At 41.9% G+C, this 12430-nt stretch overlaps 1 long non-coding RNA gene across 1 annotated transcript in view; it reads right to left on the minus strand.

The window, feature by feature from the left end:
* Window positions 1-10278: 10278 nt before the first annotated feature.
* The window catches only part of LOC105535511, a 53008-nt gene continuing 50856 nt past the window's right edge, over window positions 10279-12430 (minus strand). The window contains exons 2-3 of the long non-coding RNA XR_001005444.1: window positions 10740-11112; window positions 10279-10450 (exon numbers count right to left, since the gene is read on the minus strand). This is a non-coding gene — a long non-coding RNA (uncharacterized LOC105535511). The remainder of the gene's footprint in view (window positions 10451-10739; window positions 11113-12430) is intronic.

Raw genomic sequence — 12430 nt, forward strand, 5'->3', positions numbered from 1 at the left:
AAACAAAAGAGGTTTAATTGAGTCACAGTTCTGCATAGCTGGGGAGGCCTCAGGAAACTTACAATCATGGTGGAAGGCCAAGGGGAGTCAAGGTACATCTTACACGGTGGCATGGGGGCGGTGGGGAAAGAGAGAGACGGAGAGAAAGAAGAGAGAAGAGAGAAGAGAGACAAAAAAAAAAAAAAAAAGAAAGAAAACTGTCACTTTCATCTAGGATCCACAATTGAGAATCACTGGGATGTATATGTGAACTCATTCAAACTCAACCCTTCAAAGACATGGACAATTTAGCATTCAACACCATGCACTTTACGAAATAAGGCTCAAATGCCCTTCCTCCTATTTCTCTCCTCTGTTTCAAGGCAGAATAGATTTGGCTGATGACAGATGTGGTGTAAGTAACCACTCTTGGAGTGTGACCTGATGCTTCTGGATTCCCATTTGTAGAATCTTGTTCTCCAGGAGGAATAATAGGATTCAAGTCACAGCAAAATCTGAACAAGCAGCTCCCATCCAAATGAGCCTCTGAACAAGCAGCCCCTCCAAACTGAGCCTTTTCACAGAGCCCCACTTCCTGTCTTTGCCAGGCCCATATCCCCAAGCCCTTACTTCAGATCCTGGTCCATCCCCATAAGGTCTTTTCAGACCTTTTAATTATTATTAAATTAGTTATTTTGGTGATTGGTAACATTCAGTAACTAATTTAGTAATATTTGATAATTAAAATAACCTTGTAGCCAGGGTATGGTAGCCTGGACCATAAATGTATCTCTGATTCATATATTTATGAAAGCTTTCTAAACTGAAAACATTTTCAATATGACTTTTACTTTTCCTCATTCCAAGGTGAAGTCATCATGATAATCATAGAAATATTATGAGATATGACAGCATAAGGCACTATGTGGACTTTTTAAAACGTTGCATCAAACATTTACTAATCCATGTGACTATACCAACATGCATTGTTCCAGTTGGCTATCGTGAATGACTTTGTCAAATGTCAGGCTAATATCCATATGTACTTGTATTACATTCTCCTAATCTAGCTAATATTTTAACTTTTCCCAAGAACAATAAAAACAAAAGAAGCTCTTCTCAATTTAAAAGCACACAGGGGAAAAAAAATCCTCCAATCTGATATGTCTTTTATATGATCTTGGAAAAGTCTTTATTTATATTATGTTTTCATTGTTATAATCTCTAAGGGAGGCATTATGAGGCAGTGGATAAAAGCCTGGATTTGGAGTCAGGAGACAGACCTGGACTCTGCCTCTCATTGCTGGTTGACCTTGGTAAAGTCATTTAACTTTCTCCTTATCTCTAACGTGGTAAGAATAATGCTTTCTTTCTACTTAGTATCTAATTAAGAAAACAAAATCCCATTCAAATATTTACAGCCCAGGGAATTTAATACAAAGCATTGCTTACTCAGGTGGTGGAGACTTTAAGAGTCATAAGGAAATGGTGAAGTAAACCAGAGATTTCAACAACAGGAAGCTATACTACTCCTCAGCAAGAGACAAAAGGGAAGAAGCAGAGTTCTGGAGTCCAGACACAGAAGGCTTGCCTCATAGGAAGTAGACCCCCAGAGGAGAAGCAGCTACCTGCTGCTTAATGGAGAAGGCCCTATCTCCCATTGCTTTCCATTAGCCAAACCCAACTGGCAGCCAGCCAATAAGGATGGGGACATAGTTTGCAAGGTCTAGCCCCTGGTAATACAAAGCAGAGCAGAGAAACAGTGAGGAATAAATCTGGGGGCAAATAAAGTACCTTTGTAGGGTTACTGTGAGTATTAATGTAAACCAAAGAACATATAGGAAAGGCCTTTGTACACTATAGAGTTCTACAAAACATAATGAAGTGTTGATTTATAAGATGCATTTCATGTAAGACATCAGGGACATCTCTCTCTCCTCTGATCTATAACATTTTACCTTTACTTTCCCTCCACTTACTTTCTTTCTGCCCAATTCTCTTGATTTTTAAACACATGTCACATCTTTCTCTGCATAACTTTAATCCCTGAGGCCAAGTCTATGTCTGATTCATTTTCATAAGCATCACCATCCATTTCCCTTAGTAGATATTCAGTAAGTATTGGAAGGAGGAAGGAAAGAAAAGAAGGAAATAAGGAAGAAAAGGAAGAAAGGGAAAAAAGAATAAAGGAGGTGGAGGGAGGAAACAAACAGCATATCCTGAAGTTAAACTAACTTACAGTATAAAAGATGATTCCCGCCGGTTGCGGTGGCTCACGCTTATAATCCTAGCACTTTGGGAGGCCGAGGCAGGCGGATCAGGAGTTCAAGAGATCGAGACCATCCTGGCTAACACAATGAAACTCCGTGTCTACTAAAAATATGTAAAATTAGCCAAGCATAGTGGCACACACCTGTAGTCCCAGGTACTCAGGAGGCTGAGACAGTAGAATTGCTTGAACTCAGAAGGCGGAGGTTGGTTGCAGTGAGCCGAGATGGTGCCACTGTACTCCAGCCTGGGTGACAGAGGGAGACTCCATCTCAAACAAACTAACAAAGATGATTCCCATATTGCATATTAATGGCATTAAGTCAGAAAATTCTTCCTCATAAAGATTTGACTGGAATGTTACAGGATGTTTAACATCCCTGAGCCCCACCCATTAAGAGATACAAGTTCCTTCTATGATAAACACAGTCATTCACATTTCATAGCCCCTAGGAGATGACTGAGGCCCATTCTCAGCTGAAGGATACATCTCCATCAAGCCCAGCCTTGTGGCAATCCAGGCATCCTTTCTTCTATGCTACCAACCTAATATACTTCCCTTTCACTTTTTATTTGATTTTATGATAAAATTATTCATTGTCATATCTGTTTGGGGAGAAAATGACTAAATGAAGTATAAATGTTCTCAATATTTATCATCTACATGCAATGCAAGAGACAAAGTGATCCAAAGGAAACTTGAGGAGGTGAACTTTGTCATAGAGAAATAATTTCATTCAGAAAAAAATGTTAATTCCTTTGCCCTGTTGGGACAGGACTATTCATTTATTCAATCAGCAAACCTATTGATTAGTTATTATATGCCAGGCAGTGTATTAGATGCTGGGGTACATGGATATAAATAGGACATAGTCTCTGTCTTCATGGAGTTTTTGATCTAATAATGGAGACTGAGATGTGATCAGATTGATGGTGAGAAATAAAAATAAAATCCTAACCCCCTCAACCAACTAAACAGATCTCCTCTTGGCCAAGAGAACCCCAAGGTAACCTTAAAACTGAGTTCCTAGCCATGATGGGATGGGAAGTCATACACACCTCAGTATACCCCCTCCCCCAACTAACGGCCATTAAACTTTCTTTTCCAAGGGTTTCTAAGTCCTTCTGAAAGACTTGACAGACTCCCCTCCTTGTTTGTGGTTTCAACACAACAAACAACCAGCATTCCTTCCTGATAAGAGGCCACTGACCATGGACTGGTTCAGGCCGGTTTACAGAGGCTGCACACTGTGTGCTTCTGTGTCCTCTATTTCACCTTTTGATGTAAAAAGCCTAATTTTAATGCATTTAAATGTTAATTCTCCACCCCAAAGCAAACATGGGATGGATGGATGTTTGCTTACTATGCATATGTATGCCCCTCATGAATATTTACAGTCTTTTGTGTGTGTGTGTGATGGAGTTTTGCTTTTGTCACCCAGGCTGGAGTGCAATGGCACAATCTTGGCTCAGTGTAACCTCTGCCTCCCAGGTTCAAGCAGTTCTCCTGCCTCAGCCTCCTGAGTAGCTGGGGTTACAAGCTCCCACCACCATGCCTGGCTAATTTTTGTATTTTTTTTTTTTTTAGTAGAGATGGGGTTTCGCCATGTTGGCCAGGCTTGTCTCAAACTCCTGACCTCAGGTGATCCACCCGCCTCGGCCTCCCAAAGTGCTGGGATTATAGGCATGGGCTAATGTGCCTGGCCCATAGCTCCTCTTAAACCCTGTTGAATATATATACTTAGCTAACCCATTCAGCATACATTTCTGTCTCATTCTTCTCTCCCTTGAAGTGCCTGCTTTCAGTTTCTGTGGGAGGCTACACTTCCCAGCCTGCGGAACAGCCAGCCTGCAGGCTGCAATTCTTTATAAGAAAAAAAGCTCTTCTTTCCAAATTTACAAACTCCACGATTCTCCAGTTGACAGTGGGGTTCAGGACACACTACTTAACAGTATTTTAAGCTGAAGACATTTGAGAAAACTGCAGAAGCAGGAAGATCACTGTCACCTTCCTCTGCCCTTCTTCCCTGAAGCAGGTCATACAACCTAGGAAGGATTTCTTGACATTCCTCTGAAGCAGGTCATAAGACCCTCATGTGGGAGGTACCCTCCCTATACCAGGAGGAAAGGAATATCCTTATCTCTGAAGGCAAAGGGACACAGAGAAGAAACTGAATAAACAGGCCTTGCTAAGTTCCCCCAATTTGTTACCATTAGATCATACTCCTTGCCCTATCATATTTCTTCATGATGCTCCACTCTTCATCAAAATGACTGTAAAAACATTCAAGTTTAACTGTTTCTTTGGTCTTCATTTCCCTATGAAGGCTTCTGTGTCACATAAAACCCACATTAAATAAATATGTATGCTTTTCTCTTGTTAATCTGTCCTTTGTAATAGGGAACTCTCCCATAAACCAAAGACGGAGAGAGGAAAAAATATTTTCCTCCTCAACAAGACAATTACAATGCAGTGTGTTAAAAGCTGTAACAGTAGCCAAGAGCCTTAGGGACATGCCTGAGTGTGTTCCATTTCAGCAGCTATTTAGGGACACTTTGAAAAGGCCTGGGCAATAATTGGTCCACACTGTGGACTTCTAGGAACTTCCCATCACAGTCAGGGCAGGGACCTTGGAGGGCAGAAAGGATGATGGTAAGTTGCCTGATGTGGTAATATCCTAAGTTACAACTGCAGGTTCAATTCAAACCCTTGAACTGTGGGACCTACAAACAAGCAGGCAGCTGGTGCCAAAGAACAATCCATTTTGATTTGACAAGATGATCCTTGTTTGTCTTTCCTACTAGGCCAGCTGACACATTAGCCTCTCTGTTGCTTAATGACGCAGTTGTTATTGTTGCTTTCCAAAGTGAAGCATCACGTGGATATACAGACGTGTGCAAAAAATATTTATGGCCTCTCCCAATGAAATACATGTCACGGCAAACTCTCCCACTGAATGCATTCACTTATAAATGTCACTCCACCCCTCATTTGCCAAGAAATAAGGGTCCAGGAATGGCAACATGACCCTATAAAGACATATAAAATTCACACTGTGAATTAGTCCTTAAAGATGAAAGGCTGTGTGCTTGGAAGTACTTAAATCATTGTTGAAATTTCAGATTTCTCCTGCTTGAACTGTGCATGCTGACTGTGATTCATCAGGGCCTCACTCCTGTTCGGCTTCAGACATGCTGAGAAATGACCCAATAATCCCAGAGGAAGATGAGCCCATCCGTTCTCTGAATTTTCAGAAACTCAATACATATATCTACTAAGAAAGTAAGGCTGTAATGTCTCGTCATGGTGGCCTGTTGTGTCAGGGTTACCAGCCCAGGACCCAGGATCAATAGACACTGAACCAATGACTTCGTCTATGGATTGACAGAGGCCTTGTATCTCAGGGAGCTTTATGTGAGCATCACATGAAACAGTGCTGCACATGAGTCTGCATGTGTGTACATGTGCATGTGTAGCCATCCACTGTTATGAAGCCCTTATTTGCAAATCCTCCAGGCATAAACTGAAAAGGAAATTCATTCAAATGAGACAATAAAGAATTGGAAAGTGCTTTCTAAGCTGTAAAACACATGCTAATGATGACTGGTAGTTGCCATTTTATTATTAGTGCCATTTAAATCTTTGATTGTCATAATTAGTTATCATCATCAACATATATAGAGGAGAATTTTTGTTATTTAAAAAGCTGCAACTTGAGTTATTTTCAGGACTAGAACTATCTTTAAGACAGAAAGCCAAATCATGAGTGAACTCCCATTCATAATTGCTACAAAGAGAATAAACTACCTAGGAATGCAACTTATAAGGGATATGAAGGACCTCTTCAAGGAGAGCTACAAACCACTGCTCAAGGAAGTAAGAGAGGACACAAACAAATGGAAAAAAATTCCATCCTCATGGATAGGAAGAAGCAATATCATGAAAATGGCCATACTGCCCAAAGTAATTTATAGATTCAATGCTATCCCCATCAAGTTGCCATTGACTTTCTTCACAGAATTAGAAAAAACTACTTTAAGTTTCATATAGAACAAAAAAGAGACCATATAGCCAAGACAATTCTAAGCAAAAATAACAAAGCTAGAGGCATCATGCTACCTGACTTCAAACTATACTATAAGGCTACAGTAACCAAAACAGCATGGCACTGATACCAAAACAGACATATAGACAATGAAACAGAACAGAGGCCTCAGAAATAATGCCACACATCCACAAGCATGTGATCTTTGACAAACCTGACAAAAACAAGAAATGGGGAAAAGATTCCCTATTTAATCAACGGCGTTGGGAAAACTGGCTAGCCATATGCAGAAAACAGAAACTGGACCCCTTCCTTACACCTTATACAAAAATCAACTCAAGATGGATTAAAGACAAACGTAAGACCTAAAACCATAAAAACTCTAGCAAAAAGCCTAGGCAATGTCATTCAGGACACAGGCATAGGCAAAGATTTCATGACTAAGACACCAAAAGCAATGGCAACAAAAGTCAAAATTGACAAATGGGATCTAATTAAACTAAAGAGCTTCTGCACAGCAAAAGAAACTATCATCAGAGTGAACAGTCAACCTACAGAATGGGAGAAAATTTTTGCAATCTATCCATCTGACAGAGGGCTAATATCCAGAATCTATAAGGAGCTTAAATAAATTTACAAGAAAAAAAAAAAAAAAAAAAAAACCCCATCAAAAAGTGGGCAAAGGATATGAACAGACACTTCTCAAAAGAAGACATGTATGTGGCCAACAAACATATGAACAAAATCTTATCATTACTGGTCATTAGAGAAATGCAAGTCAAAACCATAGTGAGATACCATCTCACACCAGTTAGAATGGAAATCATAAAAAAGTCAGGAAACAACAGATTCTGGAGAGGATGTGGAGAAACAGGAATGCTTTTACACTGTTGTTGGGAGTATAAATTAGTTCAACCATTGTGGAAGACAGTGTGGCAATTCCTCAAGGATCTAGAACCAGAACAGCCATTTGACCCAGCAATCCCATTACTGGATATATACCCAAAGGATTATAAATTATTCTGCTATAAACACACATGCACACAGGTGTTTATTGCAGCACTATTCACAATAGCAAAGACTTGGAACCAACCCAAATGCCCACCAATGATAGACTGGATAAAGAAAATGTGTCACATATACACCATGGAATACTATGCAGCCTTAAAAAAGGATGAGTTCATGTCCTTTGCAGGGACATGGATGAAGCTGGAAACCATCATTTTCAACAAACTAACACAGGAACAGAAAACCAAACACCACATGTTCTCACTCATAAGTGGGAGTTGAACAATGAGAACACATGGACACAGGGAGGGGAACCTCACACACTGGGGCCTGTTGGGGGCTTAGGGAGCTAGGGGAGGGATAGCATTAGGAGAAATATTTAATGTAGATGACCAGTTGATGGATACAGCAAACCACCATGGCACGTGTATACTCTATGTAACAAACCTGCGTGTTCTGTATATGTATCCCAGAACTTGAAGTATATTTTAAAAATTAAAATTAAAATAAATAAATAAAAACAAAAAAATTTTTTAAAAAGAGCAAGAAAGTGCTGTACTAGAAATTTTTTGGTGTAAAAACTAAGGCCCTAATAATTTTATTTTAAGTAGACAGAGAAATAAGCAAATTTAAGAAAAAAGACAACCAGAAAAGAGATGAGAAGAGGGCTAGGGGCTGGGGACTGTGGAGTCAAAGGACTTTTAAGAATTAAATGTCTGGCCGGGTGCAGTGGCTCACGCCTGTAATCCCAGCACTTTGGGAGGCTAAGACGGGTGGATCACGATGTCAGGATTTCGAGACCAGCCTGGCCAACATAATGAAACCCCATCTCTACTAAAAGTACAAAAAAAATCAGCCGGCATGGTGGCAGGAGCCTGTAATCCCAGCTAGTCAGGAGGCTGAGGCAGGAGAATTACTTGAACCCAGAAAGCAGAGGTTGCAGTGAGCCGAGATAGTGTCATTGCACTCCAGCCTGGGCGACAGTGCGAGACTCCGTCTCAAAAAAAATAAAAAGAACTAAATATCTTCAATTCAAATCTAAGTTATGTAATGCCACAATAGAAATCCTTCTCATTGCCCTAATACTTCAGGAAGCCTCTGCATTCCTGACTTTATCAGTCAGAAAGTGTCTGAAAGAGTGAAGGAATCAAGGTGGCATTGAACAAGGGGTGACAATACAGAAAAGAATCAGAGAGCACGATATGTCAAGACAGTTCCTGAAACTGGTCTGTTTTGGTTGCAGCAGAAATTCAGAGCCAAGAGTTACTAGAAGAAACGTAAATTCATCCAACAGGGTCTTTTTTCCTCATGGGGCAGGGCGAATGGTAACATTGTATGCTCGCCATTGTTCTTAACGCTCCACTTGCAGTAGTTTATTGAATCAGCACCCCAAACTTATACAGGTATTATTATGCCCATTTTACAGACAAAAACAGAAAAAACAAAAAACAAAAAAAACCAGAGAAATTAAGTAGCCTGCACCAGATCACGGTGAGTAAGAAGAGTACCCAAATGTAGGATCTGGGCTGATGGACTCTAGCACTTACGTTTTTGTTCACTATACTCTGAAGCCAATGTCACTTGAATCTCAAAAGTCAAAAGGATCCCAGATGATATCTGGGGTACAAATATCTTGTGATTAACAGTTTTCAAATGAGTGAACTTGGGGCTGAGCTGAGTTTTGATTGCAGAGTGTTTCTGTGTTCTTGGAAACCAGAGTCAGATCAGTGCTCACAAACAGAAGCCCCATTAGCCCGTGAAGGAGAGCGCCCATTGGGACAGCCCTGGCGTGGAGGGCGTGCATCGTTCCCATCTATGGGAGCCAGACCAGCACTAGCCAGATGTTAGGAATGTGAAAGGGGAGCAGAGGAACTGACCCTGATCTAGAAGAGTTGCAAGCCAGATCCAGGAAAGTCCTGAGGAAGCCAGTTCAAGCTGAGCTGGACCTCTAAGGTCCAGGCAGTTTCCACAATTACCACCTCTTTTCTTGGCTTGCAATGATGAACTTGAGAAACCTGGGGAGGCCCAAGGAGTCGGGTCTCTAGAAGCCTGGGGTGGTCAGTGGGGGTCTGTGGGTGTGCCCTCAACCACCAGGGAGCAAGCAGAAACTTGGGTCAGAGAGATGTAGTGGAGACATGTTGGCGAAGCAGTGAGGACCCAAGGAGCAAAGACCAAAACAAGAACTGTGGGAGGGATGTGTGAGAGTTGTTTGCATTTGCTTCCCCAGCCCTTTGGCATAGTAAGGCTGGGCCAATTTAAACGGCTTCCGCCAGAAATGGCAATAATGATTAGGTGGTTGCATTTGATTTTTCAAGGCACTCTGACTGGTTTAGACCTCTGAGTCTACAACCAGCCATCAGCCAGGCCTGCTTCCAGAAGCAGCATCTTCTGGAAACTAAAGGGACTTTTCTCAGAACCCTTTTAAGAATCCTGAGATTACAGAAATTGGGAAGATAAAATTATTGTGAGATAAGAATACTGTTATTTGGCAAGTGGCATTCGTGTTAAAATAAATTAAAAAAAAAAAAATGATGTGTGCAGAAAGGTGGATCAGCAGCTTTATAAGGTGTAGGTTCAGGGGCTAATGAAGGCGTAGTGCTCCCCAGTACTGTCCCGGCCTCCCCATGGTGGCTGAATTTGCTCCATCAGTAATGTGTCTTCTCTCCAACGGCCCTCTCCAGTGCTCCAGCAGAGTTTTCTGGAACATATCTATCCCCCAGCCCTGGACTTGTGTACTCAGCTCACTAGCTCCCCAGAAATAACAAGTACCTGGGGACCTCGTAACTATTCAGCACTGGGGGAAGAGGGTGGTGGGGAAGGTGGATTTGGGCTAATTTTCTCCCTTTTTCCTGTTCTGCCAATACCTCCCATCCTAGAGAACAATCAGATGCCATCAAATGAGCAATAGAAACTAATATGGATTTAATGAAATGAGGGCCTTGGATTGACAGTACTTTGTGTTAAGGACTCTCTGGGCTCTGGCAGCATAATTTATTCATAACCTGCTACTCCCCAGGAAGGGAAGACAGATGGTTTATCTATTTCCAAGTTGGAGGTTGGAAAACTAAGATCAATAGGCATGATCCCATGGCAAACACTGCTGTCTGGCTGTGCTCCAAACCCCTCTCTGCCTTTGTCCTCCTCCCACTCTACAGAATGAAAATGCCAGAGATTCATGTTACAAGCTTCCTCTGCAACTGAAGGCAGTGTAACAGAACTATGCCAGTAGGCCTCTGGGAAGGATTTCTCTTCTCTGATCACAGGTGGGAGGCATGCAAAGATAACACTCTTGTGTGACCCTCCTTCCTGCCTTTGGATGTTGTTAGGTAAGGATAACCCCGGAAGCTGTGGCAGCCATCTTGTGGCCATGAGGGGAAGGCCGGAGACCGGCTGCGATAACAAGCTGGTGCCTCGATGTCATGAAAGTGGTAAACGTACCCTGGCACCACCTTTGTCCAGACTTCTTGTTGACTAAATAAAATCCTTTTTATCGTCCTATCCTCTATTACTTGTAGCCAAACACATTCCTTTGAATTTAGTTGCAGTAAATAGAGCAGCACAGATAATATCTGAAAACACAGAATGGCCGAATTGAGGTGGCAGGACAGAGGGCAGTGAGGGCCCAGCTAGAATAGGCTGGATGTCTGCAACACTTGCTGGGTGGCAGCAAGACATTTGCTTTGGACTCTTGCTTGTCATGCCTTGAGATTCCAATCACGTGCCAGCTGAGGCTGTAGTGTTAAGGGAAATGGCGGGAGATGTTTTGGATGTTGAGTTATGTTGGGTACTTCTTGAAGCTTTTGGCAAAGTCCTACAAGAAAAAGATGAACGCAGATTAGAGAAAATCTGTCAGGAGGGAGGGAAGAAAAGGAACTTTTCTGAGATGTTCTCTGTTAGTAGTCTGAGGTCTGAATTGACTGAGAGTTTCATAATTTGGAGACATGCTGGAGTCAGAAGCAGGGGAGTGTAGACATAACAAGAAATGAGACTGACGACATTCCCAAGTTCCCAAATTCCCCTCATCCAGCATTCTTCGACAGGCAAAGAGGGCAAGTGTGCTGGCAAAGGTCTGATCAAAATAGAGCCTCCCCACCTCACCTCTTATTTTGAATTGCTTCAGAACCACCACCATTAAGCCTATAAAGAGGCGAGACAGATGAAGCAGCCAGACCAGATCCTGGGCCATGGCCACCATGGAGGTGCCCTAATCAGATCTCCCTTCCAGGAAGAACTTGCAATGAGAGTGGTTAGCTGACAGCCTTTGGGATCCCACTCCACTTTGGAGTGGAAATCTTACTGTTTCTGAGCAGCTTCTAGACAATGACAAGTACAGCAGGCATCCAAGGGCCTGGCTATTTCTGCCCAATGTGGAGCTCTCCTAATGAGCTGCTTTGCTCTGCAGTTCCCTGTTGAGTTGGCAAAGACTTCTGCCAGATCTGTGTCATAGTCTGAGGATTTTCCTGCCCAATCCTACTTCTACCCCATCTCTTGTGACAGGTGTGAGATTTACATCATAGTCTGAAAGCTCTCCCGTTCCAATCCAGCCTCCTTAACTTTTAACTTTCATAAGTGTCACCCCCTAAAAATAAATCGCTTGCACTCCTAACTCCATCTCAGTGTTCTGCTTCCTAAAGAACCCAAACAGACACATTGGTTGCAGGAATTGACTTGAAGCGAGATATCAGAAAGCCCAGTAAGATTTTGAAGCAATTGCATTGCCAGATAGACCCTAAGGCTGCTCCGCAACAGGTTATGACCATTGAGCTCTGTTAAACTCCTAAGACAATATCAAGATCCCAAAACCTTGATCTAAAATGAAGTGAGGTGGAAAGGCTGTGCAATTTCTAAGTGGAGTGTCTTCTCTAATGTCTCAGGTGGGTCACAGGGGACATGAATAAGGAATATTTTCCCAAAGATCAGTATTATAGGCTGCCAGATAGGCTAACCAAGGAGTTTAATCCTTTCTCAACCTCATTATTCCAGATCAACAAAACTAGATATGTGGGGGAAAAAAAAAACAAAAAAACAGTGGCCATTGTGTTTCCTATCATTCTTTTTTCCAATTGCAAATTTTAATGGAAGGTAAATTAAACTTCAGCATCATTGCATTTGAAGCAGATAAGTTTTCT

Source organism: Mandrillus leucophaeus, unplaced genomic scaffold, assembly GCF_000951045.1.
Source record: "Mandrillus leucophaeus isolate KB7577 unplaced genomic scaffold, Mleu.le_1.0 Scaffold147, whole genome shotgun sequence".
Taxonomy (NCBI): Eukaryota; Metazoa; Chordata; class Mammalia; order Primates; family Cercopithecidae; genus Mandrillus; species Mandrillus leucophaeus.